This window comes from Solanum lycopersicum, chromosome 5 (assembly GCF_036512215.1).
Source record: "Solanum lycopersicum chromosome 5, SLM_r2.1".
Taxonomy (NCBI): domain Eukaryota; kingdom Viridiplantae; phylum Streptophyta; class Magnoliopsida; order Solanales; family Solanaceae; genus Solanum; species Solanum lycopersicum.
Genome location: NC_090804.1, coordinates 24,246,957 through 24,268,342, shown reverse-complemented (window position 1 = coordinate 24,268,342; position 21,386 = coordinate 24,246,957). Strand labels below are relative to the sequence as shown.

General features: G+C 34.9%; 1 long non-coding RNA gene across 1 annotated transcript; it reads right to left on the bottom strand.

Moving 5' to 3' along the window:
- Nucleotides 1-13,794: 13,794 nt before the first annotated feature.
- LOC112941485 (uncharacterized) lies at nt 13,795-19,562 on the bottom strand. The gene is made up of 2 exons (XR_003246746.2): nt 19,340-19,562; nt 13,795-14,039 (listed from the first exon to the last, which is right to left on the bottom strand). It is a non-coding gene; the product is annotated as an uncharacterized lncRNA (long non-coding RNA).
- Nucleotides 19,563-21,386: the final 1,824 nt, after the last annotated feature.

Sequence of the window (21,386 nt, the reverse complement as noted above, 5' to 3'; positions counted from 1 at the left end):
GTTCCTACTTTCTTCACCTTGATTCTCTTCTCACTTCTCAGAAAATGATACCTCACGTCAATATGCTTGGTTCTCTCATGATGGACTTGATCCTTGGCTAGACAAATTGCGCTCAAACTGTCACAATACACCGTAGAATGATCATGATGCAGACCAAGATCACTAACCAGCCCTTTCAGCCAAATCCCTTCTTTTGCAGCCTCTGTCAAGGCCATGTACTCCGCTTCCGTAGTAGATAAAGTCACTGTAGGTTGCAAAGTTGCCTTCAAACTGACGACAGATCCTCCAAGGGTAAACACATAGCCAGTCATCGATCTTCTTGTGTCAACATCTCCAGCATAGTCAGAATCAGAATAGCCAGTAACAAAGCACTGAGTATCACCTCCATAAATGAGACCAACGTCAGATGTACCTCTAAGGTACCGGAAAATTCTCTTCACAGCCTGCCAATGTTTTTTCCCTGGTTGTCCCATGAATCTGCTCACTACACTGACTGCATGTGCTAAATTTGGCTGTACAGACCATAGCATACATCAAACTTCCTACGGCACTGGCATAAGGGACTCGTGACATATACTCCTTCTCTTCTTCTGACTGTGGAGCGAACATGGCAGTGAGATGGATATTGGCAGCACTGGGGGTATCAATAGGCTTAGATGAAGACATGCCAAACCTCGCCAAGACCTTCTGAATGTAGCTTCTCTGTGACAAGAAAAGTTTCCTTCTCTCTCTGTCTCTAATGATCTCCATCCCTAGAATCTTCCGAGCGGCTCCCAGATCCTTCATCTCAAACTCAGCACTAAGTAAACCCTTCAGCTTCTGAATGTCATACTTCTTCTTTGCAGCTATCAGCATATCATTTATATAAAGCACCAGATAGATGAATGAATCATCCTTGAGCCTATTGTAGTAGACACAACAATCATATGAGCTCCGAGTATAGCCCAACTTCACCATATAGCTGTCAAACCTTTTGTACCACTGCCTTGGAGACTGCTTAAGTCCATATAAGGACTTCTTCAACTTGCAGACGTGATTTTCCTTCCCTGGAACTTGGAAACCATCCGGCTGAGTCATGTATATCTCTTCCTCCAACTCTCCATGTAGAAACGCTGTCTTCACATCAAGTTTTTCAAGCTCCAGATTCTGATGTGTAACTATCGCTAGTAACACTCGGATGGAAGTATGTCTGACCACTGGTGAGAAGATCTCATTGTAGTCCACTCCCTCTCTTTGGTTGAAACCTCTTGCAACAACCCTGGCTTTATACTTGACTCCTTCTGCTGGTGATATCCCTTCCTTCTTCTTGAAAACCTATTTGCAAGTAATAATCTTTCTCCCCGAAGGCTGTATGACCAAATCCTATGTCTGATTCTTGTGTAGGGACTCCATCTCATCTCCCATAGCAGCAAACCATTTTTCAGAATCAGGACTTAAAATGGCTTCTTTGTAAGTAGACGGCTCAGATGTATCTACCTCTTCAGCAACCTGCAGTGCATAACCCACCATGTCCTCAAAACCATACCTCGTAGGTGGCCGAACTCCAACCCTCCTTGGCCGATCTTGAGCTATACTCTGATGGATATCTGATGGCATAGATTCTGGAATATCAGTTTTTGTCTGTGGCTCTTGATCCTCCTCTTCAGGTTCTTTCAAATCGCTCTCGTTCTGAATGACTTGAAACTCCACCTGTTTATCAAGACTCCCAGTTTCTGACGTAGTTGTAGGCTTCACAATGGTTCCAAGCAGAGAACTTTCATCAAAGACAACGTTCCTGCTCATAATAACCCTCTTTTCTGCTGGAGACCATATTCTGAAACCTTTCACTCCATCTCCGTAGCCCACAAATACTCCCTTTTTAGCTCTTGGTTCTAACTTACCTTCACTGACGTGATAGTAAGCCGTACAACCAAAAGCTTTCAGATTTGAATAATCAGCAGCTTTTTCTGACCACATCTCCATAGGTGTCTTGCACTGTATGCCTGTATATGGTCCGCGGTTAATCAAGTAGCAAGCTGTACTAACCGCTTCTGCCCAAAATCTTCTATCTAGCCCAGCATTAGAGAGCATGCACCTTGCTCTCTCCATAAGTGTTTGATTCATCTGCTCAGCTACACCGTTCTGCTGTGGTGTATTTCTGACTGTACGATGTCGAGCAATCCCTTCATCCTTACAGAATTGATCAAATTCAGACCAGCAGAATTCCAGCCCATTATCAGTTCGCAACCTCTTGATCTTCTTTCCTGTTTGATTTTCCATCAAAATTTTCCACTCCTTGAACTTCTGGAAAGCTTCACTTTTATGCTTCATCATGTACACCCAAGTCATCCTTGAGTAGTCATCAATAATGGACACAAAAAATCTGCAGCCTCCCAAAGACTCAACACGGCATGGACCCCAACAATCAGAATGGATATAATCAAGTGTGCCTTTTGTTCTATGAATGGCCTTTGGAAACTTGTTGCGATGTAGTTTTCCAAAAACACAATGTTCACAAAACTCTAGGCTCTTAACCTTATGACTAGCAAGAAGATCCTCCTTTGACAGAATTTGCATCTCTCTTTCACCCATATGACCAAGTCTCATGTGCCATAACTTAGTCATATCCTTCTGGTGAACTTCTGACGATGCAACATGGGCTGAACCTGTAACCGTGGAACCTTGTAGAAACTACAAAGTACCACGCATGACACCTTTCAGAATCAGATTTGAACCCTTCCAGACCCGCAAGACTCCATCTTTTCCCGACCAGCTGAATCCCTTGCTGTCCAAAAGACTGAGAGATATCAGATTTTTCGTCATCAATGGAACGTGCCTGACCTCGTTCAATGTGCAGAAGCTACCGTCATGTGTCCTTATCTTGATCGATCCTGTCCCAACCACCTTGCAGACAGAACTGTTGGCCATCGAGATGCTGCCTCCGTCTACCTACTCATAAGTCGTGAACCACTCTCTCCTAGGACAGATGTGATAGGATGCCCCAGAATCGAGAACCCACACATCTGAATGATGAGTGTGCTCATCCGCAACTAGGGCAATGTCTTCTTCAGAATTGGTGTCTTCTTCAGCAACAACAGCAGAAACTGATTGTTTTTCCGATTGCTTCTTCTTCTTTGGACAATCAAATTTCTAACATCATCCGGCTTTTCACCCTTCGACATCGGCTTATTTTTCTTTCCGGCGTTTTTCCTTCCCTTTCCGCTACTGGTGAACAGACCGGAAGGCTGTATGTCCGTACTTGTGCCGTTAGCCTTATGCCGTAATTCCCTGCTATGAAGGGCCGATCTGACTTCTTCCAGCGACACAGTATCTTTCCCAACAATGAACGATTGAACAAAATTCTCAAACGACATTGGGAGAGATACTAACAGAATCAGGGCAGCATCTTCATCCTCGATCTTCATATCGATATTACGCAATTCTAATAACAAAGTATTCTATTGCTCTAAATGTTCCCTGAGTTGTGTACCTTCAGCCATTCGTAAACCGAATAGACGTTGTTTCAGAAGCAGCTTGTTGGTTAGAGATTTTGTCATGTACAAACTCTCCAGCTTCAACCACAGACCAGCAGCAGTCTCTTCATCCGAGACCTCTGTGATGACGTCATCCGCGAGACACAGCATGATCGTCGAGTGCGCCTTTTCCTCCAGAATCGCCATCTCAGGAGTAACGACGACGTTCTTGTCTTTCGACAACGGCGCCCAGAAGCCTTGCTGTTTCAACAAAGCCCGCATCTTGATCTGCCATAAGCTGAAACTGTTCCTCCCTGTGAATTTGTCGATTTTCACGTTCAAAGTAGACATCTCGAATTCTCCAAGAACATCGATTAACCGAGAGACTCTGATACCAATTTATTGTGTGGAATTTGATATAATACGAGAAAATATAAACGCAAAAAACAAGACAACAGATTTACGTGGTTCACCAATAAATTGGCTACATCCACGGGAAGAGGGGGAGTAGTTTTATTATGGAGAGGCAAAAACAGAATTACAGAATAGGGTTTGCCATAGCGTCTGTATATAGTGCTAAGCTACGTCCTAACAGGCTTGGGCCCAAAATACAGAATTGACAGATAATTAAGGGCCCAATTCAAGACATTCAACAGATGCTAATCACCCAATGTACAAAGAATTTATGAATTTTATACAATCCAAACAACAAACACAACCATCATATTCAGAAATAGTCAATGAAGAAGCTATGAAAAATGTAGAAATATATGATAAGAATGCAATAGATGAAATAATATTCATCTTAGAACCAAGGGATTTACAATGGAAAGATGATCCTTGACAAATAATGACAAGGTATTTTGATACAACATCATATGTTGTACCTACTTATAAATACAGAATGCATTATGAGACTGTACTCTCATCAATAGGGTCTGCTGAATTCCAGCACTTTTACCTAGCAAATACTTAAAAAGTTTATAACTTTTCAAAGATTATAATAAAAAAGATTGTCATACCAGAAGAATGGGGAACGAGCACTATAAGGGAACGAGAATACACTCTCCCAGAACAAAAAACCATGGTTAAATTTAATTACTGGGATTATATTGAAAGATTTAATAAAGCTTTATTATGCAAAAATGCTAACGGAAAGCATTCGTGGTTTCTAAAAAATTGTTCTAATTATTTCAAATAACATATACCAAATTGGTTTGGTAAGTGGTGGACTTTATATGGTCCTACATTATTCTCCCTGAAGAATACAAAAAACTATATGCTGAATGGGTAATGTCTCACCCAACATTATACAACTTCAACAACAAGATATATATTTCAAAGGAATATCATTAATGTACTTCTTTATAGAATTCTCAATCACATGGATAATGAAATGAACAATAGAGGTCCAAACAGATGGACAGGGATTTCCATGTTTGAAGCAAAAATTTCATACAAAATTTTGGAGTAAGTTACTCCACAAGGATGTGAAAGAAAGCTTCATGGAAGATAAATAATAGAATCAATAAATATTTCAATAGAGGTTAATAAAAATCAGACCGAAGTACTATATGGGAAGGAAGAAATTAGTCCTTTCAAACAAATATCTAGAAAGTTACAGATGAAAAAAGGAGTTATATCTAAATCTAAACTTCTTGCTTCATACATGGAAGAAGTTAAAAAATATTTAATAAAACATTTGGGAAGAAATTTCACAGATGATATGTCAGTAGCCACATCTAATGAAGATGAAGACAATTGCTTAGCAGGAGAATCTCAAAGTATGAATAGTACTGAAGAAATGAACATAGAAGCATTTCTGCAACAATTTCAAAATCAAATAGAAGAATTTTCTAGTTCAAAATAGTCCAAAGACAAGAGAACAACAATGGATTAAAAGTTGGAATAAGTTTTTAATAATTTCAAACTTTTATAAAGTAATGGGACCCTATGTCGGTTCAATAATGTAATATGATGAAAGCACTTATGTCATAGATTTGAACATTTTCTTAGATCCTTGTCTATAAAAGGATCCTTTTTCTATTTTCTAAAGCAGACACGAAGCCACACATCTTTTGTATTCCTCTCTCTACTCTTGTAAATTTCTACATTTAAGTTAAATAAAATTTCAGTTGTTCTTGTTATCTACTTTTGCAGATCTACTTAAGGTATTATTATTATTATTATTCTTATTTCAAAATTATTTTTATTCTTGTCTAGCCTAAATGATAGGCTAAACACTTAGTGACAAATTAATATCAACCTAAACTATTGATTAAATGGAACTTGGACTGTTCCGATATTTCTATGGTCGAAACAGTGTAGTTGGAGAGTGGGAAGATCTTGGCTTAGTCTAGAGTTCCTGTTAAGGGCCCATGTTAAGCCATGTGTGAGGCGTTGTTTGGGCTATGTTGGAACCATAAAAGATCCTTCCATCCACGGACTATCTAATTTGTAAACGAACCGATAGTTACATAGAAGCGATCCCGTCGTATTGGTTCCATATGTCGAGGTCTTTATGGCCGTGCAGACTACCGCGTAAACATTAATATATGACAGTACACTAAATATTAATCAGGCTCCACAACCTAACAGTTTTTTGGTCCCAGATCTTTGTCTTGTAGAAAAAAATAGTAAAGCTAATTGAATCAACTTGTAGAAACTTACTATGGGCTAGAGGCACTGAAATGTCAAAGAAAGCTTTATTAGCTTGGTATAGAGTTTGCCATTCTAAGTATGGTGGTGGTATAGACATTCTTCATATCTCTACTTAGAATAAGACACCAATAAACAAACTCGTATGGAACATTTCCAATAAAAAGACAAAGCTTTGGATAAATGGATCTATAGCTACTATGGAGGGAGGAGGAACTTAATGTAGGACCTTTCAAGGCAAGCAGCCTTGTCTGCACAAAAGATTCTCAAAGCAACAAATATTTAAGTAGAGAAGGGCATGTTGTAACAGATTCCCACCACATGTCATACTTCTCGAACAAAGAATTCTATAACAAGTTGAGAGGCAGTACCAGAAGTTTCATAGAGATAGGTAACTTGTAATAGTATGGGTTTTCTCAGGTATGTGTTCATGCTGCACACAAGAGACTTACTACTCGTGATAGATTGCATAAATGGGAAAAGAAAAATGACACCATTGCATACTTATTCTTTGAATGTCATGTATGAAAGATGTTGGTGCAATGAATGAACATCAATAGAGACCTTATGCAATCAAATGAAAAACTGTTACAATAAAAAAGGAAGAACTTTAAGTCTAGAAGGTGTAAACAGTAGAAAATCGCAACTATTAATTGCTACAAGAAATCTGAAAGTGAAGAAGAAGGCTTAAGTTTTCTTGAGTTAAATTATTTTTTCTTACATGATGTTTCATTACATATGGTGTATTTATAGATAAAGTGTGATAATCACAACCACATGATAAGCAAAATATCTCACACAATACTATGTACCTATGTGGCTCACTAACCACCACTCAATTGAAATCAAGACTAACATATCTACTACAAAATATCTCCAATCTAGGAGTTTCTAGACATTACTTTTCTAACACATCTAATATAAAATATCTCCAATCTAGGAGTTTCTAGATAAATCTTAATTTTCTAACACTCCTCCTTAAGATTTTTATTTGAAACTCCTTGCATCAACCTTTGAAACTCAAACTTCTTAGTCGAAAGAGCCTTGGTCAGAATATCGGCCTGCTGATCTTCACTGATGCAATGCACCAACTTAACTTCACCATTCTTCTCGGCATCTCTTAAAGCATGAAACCTTATGTTGATATGCTTTGTTCTTCCATGCTGCCCCAGATTTTCAGCCATCGCAATGGCTGATTTATTGTCCACGTAGATCACTGTTAGTTCTTTTGTCAACAAATTCAATTCCAACAAGATCTTTCTTAACCAGATTGCTTGATGTGTAGCAGATGCAGCAGCCACATACTCTGCTTCTGCTGAAGGTTGTTCTACAATATCTTGCTTCTTTGTGCTCCAAGAAAAAATGCCTGAACCAAACGAAAAACAATAACCAGAAGTGCTTTTGTAATCATCCAAACATCCACCCCAATCACTATCTAAATAGCCAATAAGATATCCATTCTCCACATTTTTTCTATACCAGATTCCATAATTAATCGTCCATCAAATATACCTTAACACCCTTTTAGCGGCTCCAAAATGCTTAGTGTTGGGACTTTGCATATATCGAGATAGCAAACTGACAGTGAACATTATGTCGGGCCTAGAAGCTGCTAGATACAATAGACTTCCAATTAGACTTCTATAAACTTTTGGATCTGCCCTCTCTTTGCCATCATCCTTCATTAATTTTTCATTCACAACTAGTGGAGTTGGAACAACTTTGCACTTGTCAAGCATGAAACTTTTTAACAGATTCAAGGCATACCTCTTTCGGGACAAGAAAATTCCTTCACAAGATTGAGTTATCTCCATTCCCAAGAAAAACTTCATTTCTCCTAGATCGGTCTTCTAAAAAACTTTTAGCATTTCATTTTTAACTTCTTGAACCGCAAGAGGATTTTCACATGTAATCATCAAATCATCGACATAAACTGGTATCATAATCAACAGTCCATCTTTTTGCCTTTTGAAGTACAAAGTAGGCTCATTTAGGCTTCTGTTAATGCCTTGAGACAGAAAATGAGAATCCAGCCTACTATACCAAGCTCTTGGGGCTTGTTTAAGACCATAGAGAGCCCTTTTAAGCTTTTACACCTTGTCTTCTTCACTTGCAACTGTAAAACCTTTAGGTTGTTCACATATATGTATTTCTCAATCAATCCGTTGAGAAATGCATATTTTACATCCAAATGGAAGATTTTCCACTTGTATTGTGCTGCGAGAGCGAGTAGAAACCTTACCGTCTCATGCCTCGCAACAGGAGCAAACGTTTCTCCAAAATTCACTCCAGGCTGCTGAGAGTAACCTTTAACTACAAGTCTAGCTTTATGCTTGAAGATGGAGCCATCTGGATTGTACTTTGTTCGATAGACCCATTTGACACCGATTACATTCTTCTCTTCTGGCTTATCAACCAACTCCCAAGTATCATTTTTATTAATCATGGAATCCTCCTCCATTGCTGAAATCCACACTTTGTGGTTTGCTGCTTCTTCAAATGAGGATGGTTCAACAAGAGCAAAATTGCATTGCTCATAAACTTCTGGTAGTGATTTGGTCTTCAAAACAGGAGAGTCTGTAGTCAATTCAACATTTGAATTGTTTTTTGTTCCAGCAATAGGAGTAGAGAAAGTATCACCATGTGCCTTCTGCACGCGCTATCTACATACCATTTACATTGGTCAATATGTAATGTGTGCGAGCCCATGAAAACCTCCTTCTCTGATTTTCCAACCTGGTGATCATCAGCGAAATTCACTCGATGCGAAGACTGGACACTTTGATTTTGATTTTGCCTACAATACTTCCAATGTGACCATACTTCTTACAATATCTACATTGAATTGGAGGCCTCTTTGAATTCTGCCAACAATTCTTCTCTAAGTGGTTTGTCTTCTTACAGATGCCACAAGGTGGAAATTTTCCTTTTATCGACAAATCACCTTGATTTTCACCAGATTTTACCTCTCCAAATTTATCCAACCAAACTATTCTGCTTTCCTTTTGATGCTTGAATTTATGCCTTGATTGAAAGGCGTATTCTACTATCCGTTCACTTCTCATAGTGATTCGTTGCTCTTGTACTTGCAATTTGAAGATTAGCTCGGCTATTGTAAGAGTAGTCAAGTCACATGACTCTTCAATAGCTGAGATTTTTTATTCAAACTTGTCTGGAAGACTGACCAAGATGTTCTCTACAACATTCTGATCTGGAAAGGTTTCTCCAAGTATTCTTATCTAGTTCACATTCTCCATCAGCTTTGAAGAGTATTCTTTCACACTGTCTGAGTCTTTCATCTTCAAAATCTCAAACTCTCTCTTTAATGCTAAGAGTCTAACAGACTTTACTCTATTGTTGCCTTCAAACTCCTCCTTTAACTTATCCCAAGCCTCTTTGGTTGTTTCACAAGTCATAATCCTCGTAAACATCACGTCTGTAAGACCTGAATGTATGCAAGTGAGAGCTCGTGGAGATCTAGTCACCAACTCATCATACTTCTTAAATTCATTGACTGTTGCATTCACTGTCAATGGCTGGACAACAGGTTTTCCAAGCTCAACAACTTTTCATAAGATGAGAGCCTTGAGATAAGCCTTCATTTTGATGGCTCATATGTGATAATTCTCTCCGGTAAAAGTCGGAGGACCTATGGATGGTTGATATTCAGGTGCCATGTAATTTTTCAGCAAGTTACAATAAAAAAGGATGAACTTCAAGTCTAGAAGGTGTAAACAGTAGGAAATCGCAACCGTAAATTGCAACAAGAAATCTGAAAGTGAAGAAGAAGGCTTGGGTTTTCTTGAGTTAAATTATTTTTTCTTACATGATGTTTCATTGCATATGGTGTATTTATAGATAAAGTGTGATAATCACAACCACATAATAAGCAAAATATCATACACAAAACTTGATACCTATGTGGCTCACTAACCACCACTCATTTTAAATCAAGACTAAATATCTACTAGAAAGTGTCTCCAAGCTAGGAATTTCTAGATATTTTTACTTTTCTGACATATCTAATACAAAATATCTTCAATCTAGGAGTTTCTAGACAAATCTTAATTTTCTAACAAAAACTCACATCACATGGACAGAGAAATGTGCAACAGGAAGAAAGCTAAGAGACTCTAGGTGCATAATGAAGTTAGCAGGAGCAAAATACCACATTTAGAGAGAGAGGAACATGCGTATCTTCCAGAAAAAGATTCAACAACCAAAGATCTTTATTAAAAAATGATCATTCAAGAGATCCATTTTAAGGCACAAAGCGAGACTAGAGTAGCAACTTGGCTAGTAAATCTTAATGTGTAATAATGAAGCAATGAGAATACATTAGCTATCTTGGTTTAGTAGCTTGAACTGACTATTGGGTATCATGTTCACCTCGTGTACATTTCTCACTTTGGTATGATACAACTATTTAGCAAAAAAAAAAAGTCATATGTTTATTCTACACAAAAATAGGTAGAATTGATACATATATACAATTTTTTTGATTGAATTGACATTTTTAGCCAAATAAGTATTTAGCAAAAGGCCTAAAAGATTAAGCATTAATAGTCATATGTGTATTCTGCACAAAAATAGGAGAAGGGATTCCTATTCACACTCATCTATCTTCAAATTATTTTTGTCAAAAATAGTAAAAAAAATATTTAATATCATCTCTCTTTTCAACTTCCAAACATTTTTCCTTAAAACTAGTAAAAAGTTATTTATAATTATTTCTCCCCTTGAATTTAGTAAAAGATATTTTATCATGGCTATGCTTTCTTTTAAAGGTATTCCTATGAGTCTACTATCTATAAAGGAAATCTTTCACATATAACCACTTAAAAATAGTCTAATTACACTTTTTATATATAGTTTGATAATTACAATTCGTAGCTACATGTTATATGGAGGAGAGAGGCGAGCGAGATTGGGAGAGAGAAGAGAGAGGAGAGAGAGGTGGAAATGGTGGGAGAAAGGCGAATTGTGTATGTATACTGGTTAGATAATTGTATATATTATATATGTATTTGTACATATGGCAAGAGAGATTGGGAGAGGAAGGAGAGAGGTGATTGAGACTGGGAGAGGGAGGAGAGTGGTGAGCGAGATCGAGAGAGGGAAGAGAGAGGAGAGAGAGAGGGAAGAGAGCCGGAGAGAGGTGAATTTTATATGTATATAATTGTATATTATACATATGCATTAGTATATATGGCGAGAGAGATTGGGAGAGGGAGGAGTGAGGCGACCGAGATTGAGAGAGGGAGGAGATAGGCGAGCGAGATAGGGCAAACATAGGGAGAGAGGTGAATTGTATATGTATATAAGTTTAATAATTGTATATTATAAATATGTATTTGTATATCCTAACGATTTATGCATATACATACGTGACTAATTATACAAACTCGGAGTAATTAATGTATAATGTTAGTAGCCATTGATAATTATAGCAGACTATAGCTATGGTGAGTAATTAAATAGCATAAGTTTGCTTAGCCGCGCAATTTCCCATCTATAAATTAGTTTCTCTAACTGTTTGCTAGATGTTATGGTGAGAAATCCAATTCATATTCACTTAACAAGTTTATATACGTTTGTTTGCATTGGTATTCATTGATTTGTATTCATCCAATAAATTTATATACGTTCGTATTTGATACATTCATTTGTATTTATTAATAAATTTGGTATACATTTGTTTGTAGTTGGTATCTTTCTAATTTTACATAGGTATTCATTGGTCCGTACTCATCTACAAATGTATATGCATTTGTTACATCGAAATTTGTATCCATTGATCTATATTCACCTAACAAATTTGTACACATTTATTTGAATAGAGATGGGTATTCATTGGTATACATTGATCTATATATATTCATTTAATAAATATGTATACATTTATTTCCATTACTATTTTGAGATACAATCAACAAAATTAATTAACAATCAATATAGTATATACATCGGTTTGTATTCATTAACAAACCAATACAAATTAATATTAATTATCAAATTCAATGAATGAAATTCAATATTTTACAAAATTATCAAACATATGTACTTAATTATTGAAAAAACTTTAATATCAGAAATCACACATTTTTTTTGGATGGGGGACGTTGCAAGATTATATGTAGAAGAGAAATTGGAAGAGGGAACAATAAATAAACATATAGTCATATGCATTTGCATACACAGTGAAATAAGGAGTGAAAGAGAAATTGTAGGGGAGAAAAAGACATGTATGTTGTGAAACTATAGAAACAAGAAAGAAGAATAAAGTACAGAGAAGATAGAAGATTTTTTATTATATTTAGAAATTCACAAATTCCTTACAATGAAGGAAAATCCATTTATTTATAGGGGAAACCTAACTTTGTTCCCAAGTAGGATTCTAACCATCTACTAAAATGACTTCACATAATAAGACATTCATTCTAATACAAATATGTTTATAACACTCCCCATTGAATGTCGATAGATTATGTGTCTCGTTAAACCTTACTAGATAAAATCAGTAGGAAAAAATCTAGTAAAGGAAAAAAAAGTACACATCTAATAATATGCATTATGGATGCCTCATTAAAAACCTTACAAGGAAAACTCAATGGGACAAAACCTTGTGAGGAAAAAAGAGTACATCACTTATTAACTACCCATAATGAGAACATCAAGCCACAGACTTGAATCTTCGTTCTTCAAGCTTGTGCACCATATTCTTGAAAGTTGTAGTTGGTAGAGACTTGGTGAATAAATCAATTATAGTATTACTTGAACAAACATGTTGCATGTTGATATCATCATTCTTGGGAGCTCATGAGTGTAGAAAAACTTTGACGAAATGTGCATCCTTTTATCTCCTCATATGAATCTTCCATTCAGGATCAAAGATTTCTGCAAGTTCCTTACTTCAACTTCTTTAAGCAAACAATTTATTGCCTTTTGAAAACTCTTCAACAGTTTCAATTCTAGTCATCAACTTGCATAGAAATATTTGTATATAATTTATACATTTTGAATCTATTTAATCCTTATGATGATTAGAAATAAGTTTTCCAAAAACTTGTATATGCTTTAGATTTTGAAACCCATCAAATATCTTCATATCAGTTTTATCAAGTGATAACATTCAATATTTGATGTATGATAGTTTCTAGTGCCTAGATTGCAAGTCAAATAAGTTTTATGCTTACCAAGATGCACTATTCCACTTTTCACTTGATAATTATTTCTACACCGGCATGCTTTAATAGATGTAGAATTCATATCCTCATATTCTTTTACAATATTGCACGCTATTGCATCTAGATATCATCAACAATATATTATTTTGTATTGATTCACAATACGACATAACTTATTGAGATCTGATCACTTCATTATTTTTAGGTATGTACCCCTCTCATGAGGTTTCATGAAGTGTTATATCGTAAGCTCTTCAACAACACATTGTCTCCTTATTATGATCATTTCGATTCTTTGGTCCCCCCCCCCCCCTTTCTCAAGAATTGTTTTACTCATATTCGATTAGTCTATCATGCTTCATGCATCTCGTAGACTCTATCCTTAAGGGACATTTAATAGGAGTACTTAAGGGGGAGATTAGAAGCAAAACAAGAGTTGTAAGTACTTAACATCATAGGATTTCACAAATCAACCATCTAATATAGAGATAATCAAATGAAAGAAGCAGTTCATAATTGCATTGAACGTATCTTGCCAAAACGGCATCAATACAAAGTCTAAAATGAAATGGGAAATGAAACACTAGTGGAACATGCTCCACTAGCTAAAGCTTACATGTAAGCTAGATAATAAGGTAGACATCCTCGAGAGCATGAGGTCTTACCAAGTCCGGATGTAAACTCCATGTCCGGATAGCTGCAACGTCGTACCGTAAAATCTAACGTCCACTTGTGCCTGCACCTAAAAGTAGATATTGTATGAGATTAGTACACACTTGTACTAAGTATGGGTATATGCAAGCACACACCAAGGACCTGCATGAGTAAGAATAGCTTTTTCCTAACAACATGATTTATGAAAAGTCAAGTCAGTAAACTTGCCAAATTTGAATTAGGAAAGTTAGTGGACTTGCGAAATTTGGATTAGGAAAGTCATGCTATGAGAGTAACATGCATCATAATATGTATCATATTTCACACAACACATAACGTATTACGCATAGCACATAACATATTGCATATAACACATAACATCTTTCATATCATTCGTTCATATGCCATGAAACTTTGGAATCATGGACTTGACATCAAGACTTCCCAAAAATGAGGGATCAACTAGAGAGCCTTCTTTAGCAAACACAGAGTCTGCTTTATTCATTTATACGTACTTCACTTTATACATTCATAAGCTAGTGTAAACACCAACTATACCTGGGATGTAGTTTAAGACTTTCGTCAGGTTCGCTGTGCAATGATCAAGAATGACCTAGTGTCATTACTTAAGTCTAGATGACCTCCTGATTATCCTATCATAACACCTTTGGTATCATTCATTTCATTATGTGCATCATTTGATGCCGGCCTCATTCATTCATGGGAAACTTTAACTTTAACCAACATAGATCATGTGAGTATCATGAAATCCAGTGTCTGCCCCACACCGTAAAGAGGTGGAATCACCGGCCAAAGTAACCCAAAACATGCTAGTGTATATAGGGTATTGAACCCTACTAGATTCCTATATTTGCAGTATTGATTTAAAGACTAGGAGATATAAGGAGACCCATACCGGGCATTGCTGGACAGTCTCATCTTATGCGAGTTACGTGAACCTCCGCCTTCCCGAAGGAAGGCATCACCAATAATAGCTAGCCTATCGATGCTCAGTATAAAGTTTCATTACATTCAACTCATACATCATGGAAGTTGACTTCTAGTATGAGGACATCATAGCTCATTAGATGATTTCTCATATCATCATTAATATTAAGTATGCATTAACTTCAATACTTTCATTAGAGTGTTTATAGAGACTGGTCTCTTTATTAACTTTACACTCTCATAGGTGAGTACATTTTGGTAATATTTACTTAGGCTCATTTGAGATTGTTCTCATCTTTCACATTATCCTCTTATCATATTGTTACCTCATTCATTAACTTTTGCACATATGCTTTTCATAATTACTCACCCCTTTATGTGAATGTTCATTTCATCGTATGCCAATGCACTTGGCTATTTAGTGTGTTTCACACCCTTACTTGACTCTTCTAGGGTTTATCATTTCGTTACATACATCTTAGGTTCACTTACTTTAAACGTATGCTAGACTTATGGGTTTATACATACAAGCCATGAGACTTCATTCATAGTTCGTTTAAGTGGTTCATATCTTCCTAAGATTATGTGGTACAAGACTTATGCATCTTGTAAGTGTGCCAAGATCTCGATTTTGATCTATGTAGGCAACATTATTTTTGAACATTTATTCACATATAACTTATGTATCAATACGGAATTTGGGCAAGGGAACCCGATTTTGAATCCCTTGGACAACACTTATATTTATTTTGGTTTGATCCACACGGCTTGGGGACCCAAGATCGGGCCGCAACACCTTCATTTTATTTTTTCTTAATTTCTCTCTTCATTTTTCGTTCATTGGGACTGAGAGGATGTGGGATCGAACCCCTATAACATCATTTCCTTTTATTTTATTTTCTTTAATTTCTCTCCTTCTTGGCCGAGAGGGTGTGAGTTCGAACTCCCACAGCCCCACTTTAATTTTTCTCCATAAATTCCCTTCATTCTACCTAGAGGTCATGAGTTCGATTCCCACATGCCTCAACCTTTTATTTTTCTTTTAACTTTTCCTTAAATTTGACTGTGAGGTGGTGGGTTCGAATCCCACTCCTCTCATTTCTCATTTTCTTTTATTTTGTACTTCATTTTGGGTCGAGGTCACTGGTTTGAATTCCCCTTTCCACATTCTTTTTAACTTACATTATTTCTATGACTTTTAACATGGTGAGGTCACGGGTTCGATCCTCAGTGACCTCATTTATTTTAATTTATTAATTCATAACATACTAAACCACTTAGCTTGACCGAAACTCATCAACATATAGCTGGAAATTATGTACGTTTTCAGCATCCTTTTCATCAACATTACACGCTAGTTCTTAGGGTAATTCTTGGATCATGTAGTACATCTTTGGGTGCATTTAGTGGATTCATTTAGATAATAGTTTCCACTCAAATCAGTCACCTTATACTTCATATGAACATCAGATTTATAAAAGTTTGTGCACGTGAAATACAACCATAAAATAAATCATTTTCATGCTTCAATCCGTGTTCAAAGTCACGGCTACACATTGCACACACATAAACACATATTTTCGAAAAACATAGGTTATCATTCATACGATTCCAAACACGCATTCATGAACATATTCATCACGAAAATACATTACATGCCTAATATCTACCAGCAGACATACCTACCTACAACCATCGATAAGAGCTAGTGACAGGGACATGCAACGGGGAAACAATCGTAGTTTTTGGATTAGAATCGACTGAATCCTAGGGGTCCGTTGGGAAAGGGACCAAGAGTAAGAAAACTCATACCTTTTATGTAGTTCAAACCTTGACTTTCTGCCCAACACCTTCTCCAAAAATCACGTCCAAATCCCCTCAACTTTAACACCAAATCGACGGAATAATCCTCCCTTTTGCCTAACGTTTTTTATTAGCTTATTTTTCTTATATTTTTGTGTAAGTTCTTCAAGTGTGAAGAACTTTAGTAATTTTTCTGCTTTAGTAATTTTTCTTTGCATAGAAACATGAAAAATAAAAGAATGATCGTGAAGGTGAGATATTGACGTGAGAGAGTGAAACGTGAAAGGTAGTTTAGGCTTAGGTAAGGACTTAGTCAAACTAGGACTCTTTCAACCCTTTAAAAATCTGATTTTCCTTTTTATTAAATCAGCTAATAAATATTAATTAATTAAGTTAATTTACAATTTAAATGAAAACAATTTAAATCATTGCTTCCACCTAGGTTCGAACGTGGGTGAAGCAAGACTTCACTCAAAGGCCAATTTTCGACCTTTTCTCCCCATAATTCCCTTCCACTTTATCACTTAAATAATTAATTACATATTTAGGATAATTATGATACTACCCTTATCCTGGAAAAAGACCATTTTACCCCTAGACCCTCCAAACTTAAGATTTTCCCTTTTTAAGTCTAGTAAAGACTCATCCGGGTAAATCTTCATATTCAGAAGTCCTATATGGTTGAACCCAACCTTTTCTAGATCAACTAACTCTCCAAGTTAGTTTGCTTGGCTATCGCAAGGGTTCAAAGGTTTGATTCTACGCGCATCAATCCGTGTGAATCCGGTCTAATGGTAGGCATTCTAGACACATTAAGCATTACTTAGCATATCCATTTTTAGGGTTGTTACAAACGGGCCCAAATTCACATACTATTCAAAATTTAAGGATTTAGTCCCAACATTAGTTGATTCAATCAACTTATCATGAAAACAAGAAACAAAAGAATTCTTGAAGAATATTCTAGTTCGTCAATGTATGTCTATTACTTAGTAAACACATCTTTGGGATGATCGAATCATTCATGTCAACGAATAATATTACTAGTATTTGTAAACTCCAAGTTTACTATGTTATGTGCATTTTGATTTAATAAATTTCTTCTTTACTATAATATGAGAAAATTTCAATTTTACTACTCCGAGAGTAATTTTTAGATTTATTTGTTCTCAATTTCTCTACCTTTTCTGAAGGTGAATCGTGATCCCATCACAGTAAAATCAAATCTGTATCAAAGAACTTTATTTTTCACTATCACATTCACTTTAATTGAGTTTTTTCAATCCCAATTGATAGACATTAATCATTAAATGCTTGAGATAAAAACTCTACATTATTATCAAGGCGAATGAACTTAGTCTGATAAAAAAATTGTGTTAGTAATCATATTATTTGTGCCAACAATTTTACAAACACCAAGTTGCTAGATGACAACAGTCACATATGAGACCATATAGAAGGATCATCTATTAAGACCATGAAAAATCTAAACAACCCACTAAATGGGTGAATATGAGACATATATCCTCATGTATACGTTCCTAAAACGTAAGTGACTTAATCTCAACTTTTGTTTGTGATAGTTTCACAATTAGCTTCCTTGCTAACTAGCAGTACAAGAAAATTTATCATTTAAAAGAATATTTAAATTCTTAACTGGATGTCCAATTGTAGTTTTCTATAATTAATCTCATCATTATAGATCCATGATGTCCCAAACGATCATGTCGAACTAGTAAAGTATGAAAATTAGTAAACTTCTTATTTACTATTAAAAGTGTCTCAATCGCACTAATTGTTATTCAATAAAAATCAAAAGATATAGTATGAAACTTTCTTCAACATATGTCTGCCTAGAGACATTCTTGATGATATATACCACATCTACAATCAAATGTTACAATCTTTTTCACATCTAGCGTTGTGGCTTACGCCTCATTCACTTTAAAGAATGGATCTATATTTTTAGCATTTATCAAAAGTTCTCATTCTTCATGAATGGAACACAAGCATGTGAGCATATCAAATTATGATAACTTTAGTATCTCATTCCATATTCATGTGCATTATTCAATCACTTGCCTTTTTTAAGACATAATATGCACGACTACCACATTCATTTTAGGGAATGGAGCTGTTTCAATTGAATAAGGTTTTATGACTAAATTTCATTTAAAAACTATATTTTTTTCTTTAGTCATAATTATATCATCAATATAGTGCACGAGACTCAAACTCAACGTCTTATCCATATAAAAGGACTTAAAGCCACAAATCATGAGACTTGAACTCAACATCTTTAATTTATCACGGTACAGCAAGGCTTAAACCTGATATCTTACCTTTTTAGTGCGATTAGACATGAATCAGTTATCTTACCCTCTTTTTGTGATTGAATGTGAATCTATCGTCTTACCCTCAACTTATAAATTAATAAGTCAAAATACATAAAATTCAGCCTCTGAGTTGAAGGTAAAATTAGCACATCTTTAAAAAGTATTTCTGTAAGCCTTATAACAGTCAGAAAGGAATTAAAGAACATGCAATTTGATGAGAAAGAATAATTGCATAAACCATGTGTACGTTTTCCTTTATGTGCACACAAAAAGAATTTCACAAAATACAAAGTATACTTACCAAACCCATTACTGAAAGTTTCTGCATTTTTACACACCCTATATGTTTATGTCTTAAAGCCTGTACTGAACAAGATCAAAGCTCGATCATTGGCTCGTGTTGATAACGTGTTATGAAACTATATAAACAAGAAGAAGAATACAGTTGGGAGAAGACAAAAGACTTCTTATCATATTTATAGATTCTCAAATCTTCTTTACAATGAAAGAAAGGAAACCTAACTTTGTCCCAAGTAGGATTTCTAACCATATCATAAAAAGACTCAACATAATTAGAAATTCACTATAATACAAAAATGTTTATAACAATATAGGAATTTTAGATAGAGAAAAGGGAGACAAAAAAACCCAAAAGAAAAGCTTTTAATTCGGTTGAAAAATAAAAAGAATAGAAAAAAAGGATTAATAAAGAAATAAATTGTCCTTTTCAAGGAAAAAGGAGAAATCAAAGGAAGTTACGCGAAAAAATAGAGAAAGAAGGAAAAAGTAGTTTTACTTTTCAATAATGTAAAAACTAAACTATGATATTAAATGACAAAATCTTTACAAAAATATCCTTTTTAGCCTCATGTTGCAAACATTTCTCTCTATATATAGGGCAACTTTCACATATAGTAAATAAAAAATTTATATTTGTATGCTATAGCAAAGTTTGCATAATTGCGCTCCATAACAAATATAGAAACTGTATAATTCGCTATACATATATAGTTGAAGCAAATTGTATAAAAAGAAGTGTATAAAATAAGAAAGAGAAAGACACTTGGGCAGAGAACTGTATAAAAACGAAGTGTATAAAACGAATTGTATTATTATAAGTGCATAGAACAATTATATACAATTTAAATTTGTATAAAATGAGAAAGAGAGAAAGACAAAAGAGACTTGACAAGGAATATACAATTGAATCGAATTGTATAAAACGAGAAAAAGAGAAATTAGATACAATTTGAAAATTGTATAAAACGAGAAAGAGAGACAGGCAAAAGAAACTGGCAGGGAGTATTTTTATTGTATAATTATAAGTGTATAGGATGAAAATATATGTAATTGCATGTGTATATACAATTTTCTCACGCTTTATACAAACAGAAACACAATTTATACATTTCGCTTCTTTTTTATAAGTGAAGAAAGGCGAGGGTGGCGAGCGAGATTTGGGTGAGTGGCGAGTGAGATATAGAAGAGAGGAGAGAGGGGAACAAAAATATATGTATTTATACAATTTTCTCTGCTTTATACAATTAGAAATAATTTTTATACACTTGTGTTTGTATAAAAAGTGAGGAAGCGAGCGAGAGATTGGAGAAGAGTAGCGAGCGAGATATTTGGGAGAGAGGCGCCTGCCAATTTTTTGCAAACGTTTGCTACAGAGCACAATTAAATCAAACCCTAGCTACTCCATTTATTTTAGGTTATTAGTTTGCTATTATATACAATTTTTCCATTTATTTTTAAATAATTAAATCTAAATATTATTAAAATCATTTAACTTGCTCATACATTAAACTCAATCCACTAATCAAAATAAAACCAAGCTTAATTCGTCAACTGTAAGGGTGTTTTTAAGCTTGTCAGTGGTTTTGAGACGAAATAAATAATCTGCGCCAAGTTTGGAGGTATTTTTTTTATACTATCTCTTTTAAAATTAAAACAAATTAAATACTTTATTTGAATAAAACATAAATATTGAACTTGAATTATTAACTGAAGATTACCATTTTTTTCTATATTAATTTTTTTTATTACAATTTGAATTAGAATTTAATTAGACAGTTCTAAAACTTTCCATTACACTTACTCAATATCTGATTAACAGAAAGCTAATAAAATAAACAAAATTATATTTAGTAAAATCTATATCTATATCTATATATAAAAAGATAAACAAATGTATTGTGTGTTAGCATCTATGTTTATATATAATAAGAGAGACAAAATTTTCCTGTTTCAACACCACAAAAATCGTTCAAACTTTTGATTTTTTAAAATTCAAATTATTATATATCTTTTATGTCTAATAATAGAATACAAAAACTATCACGTGT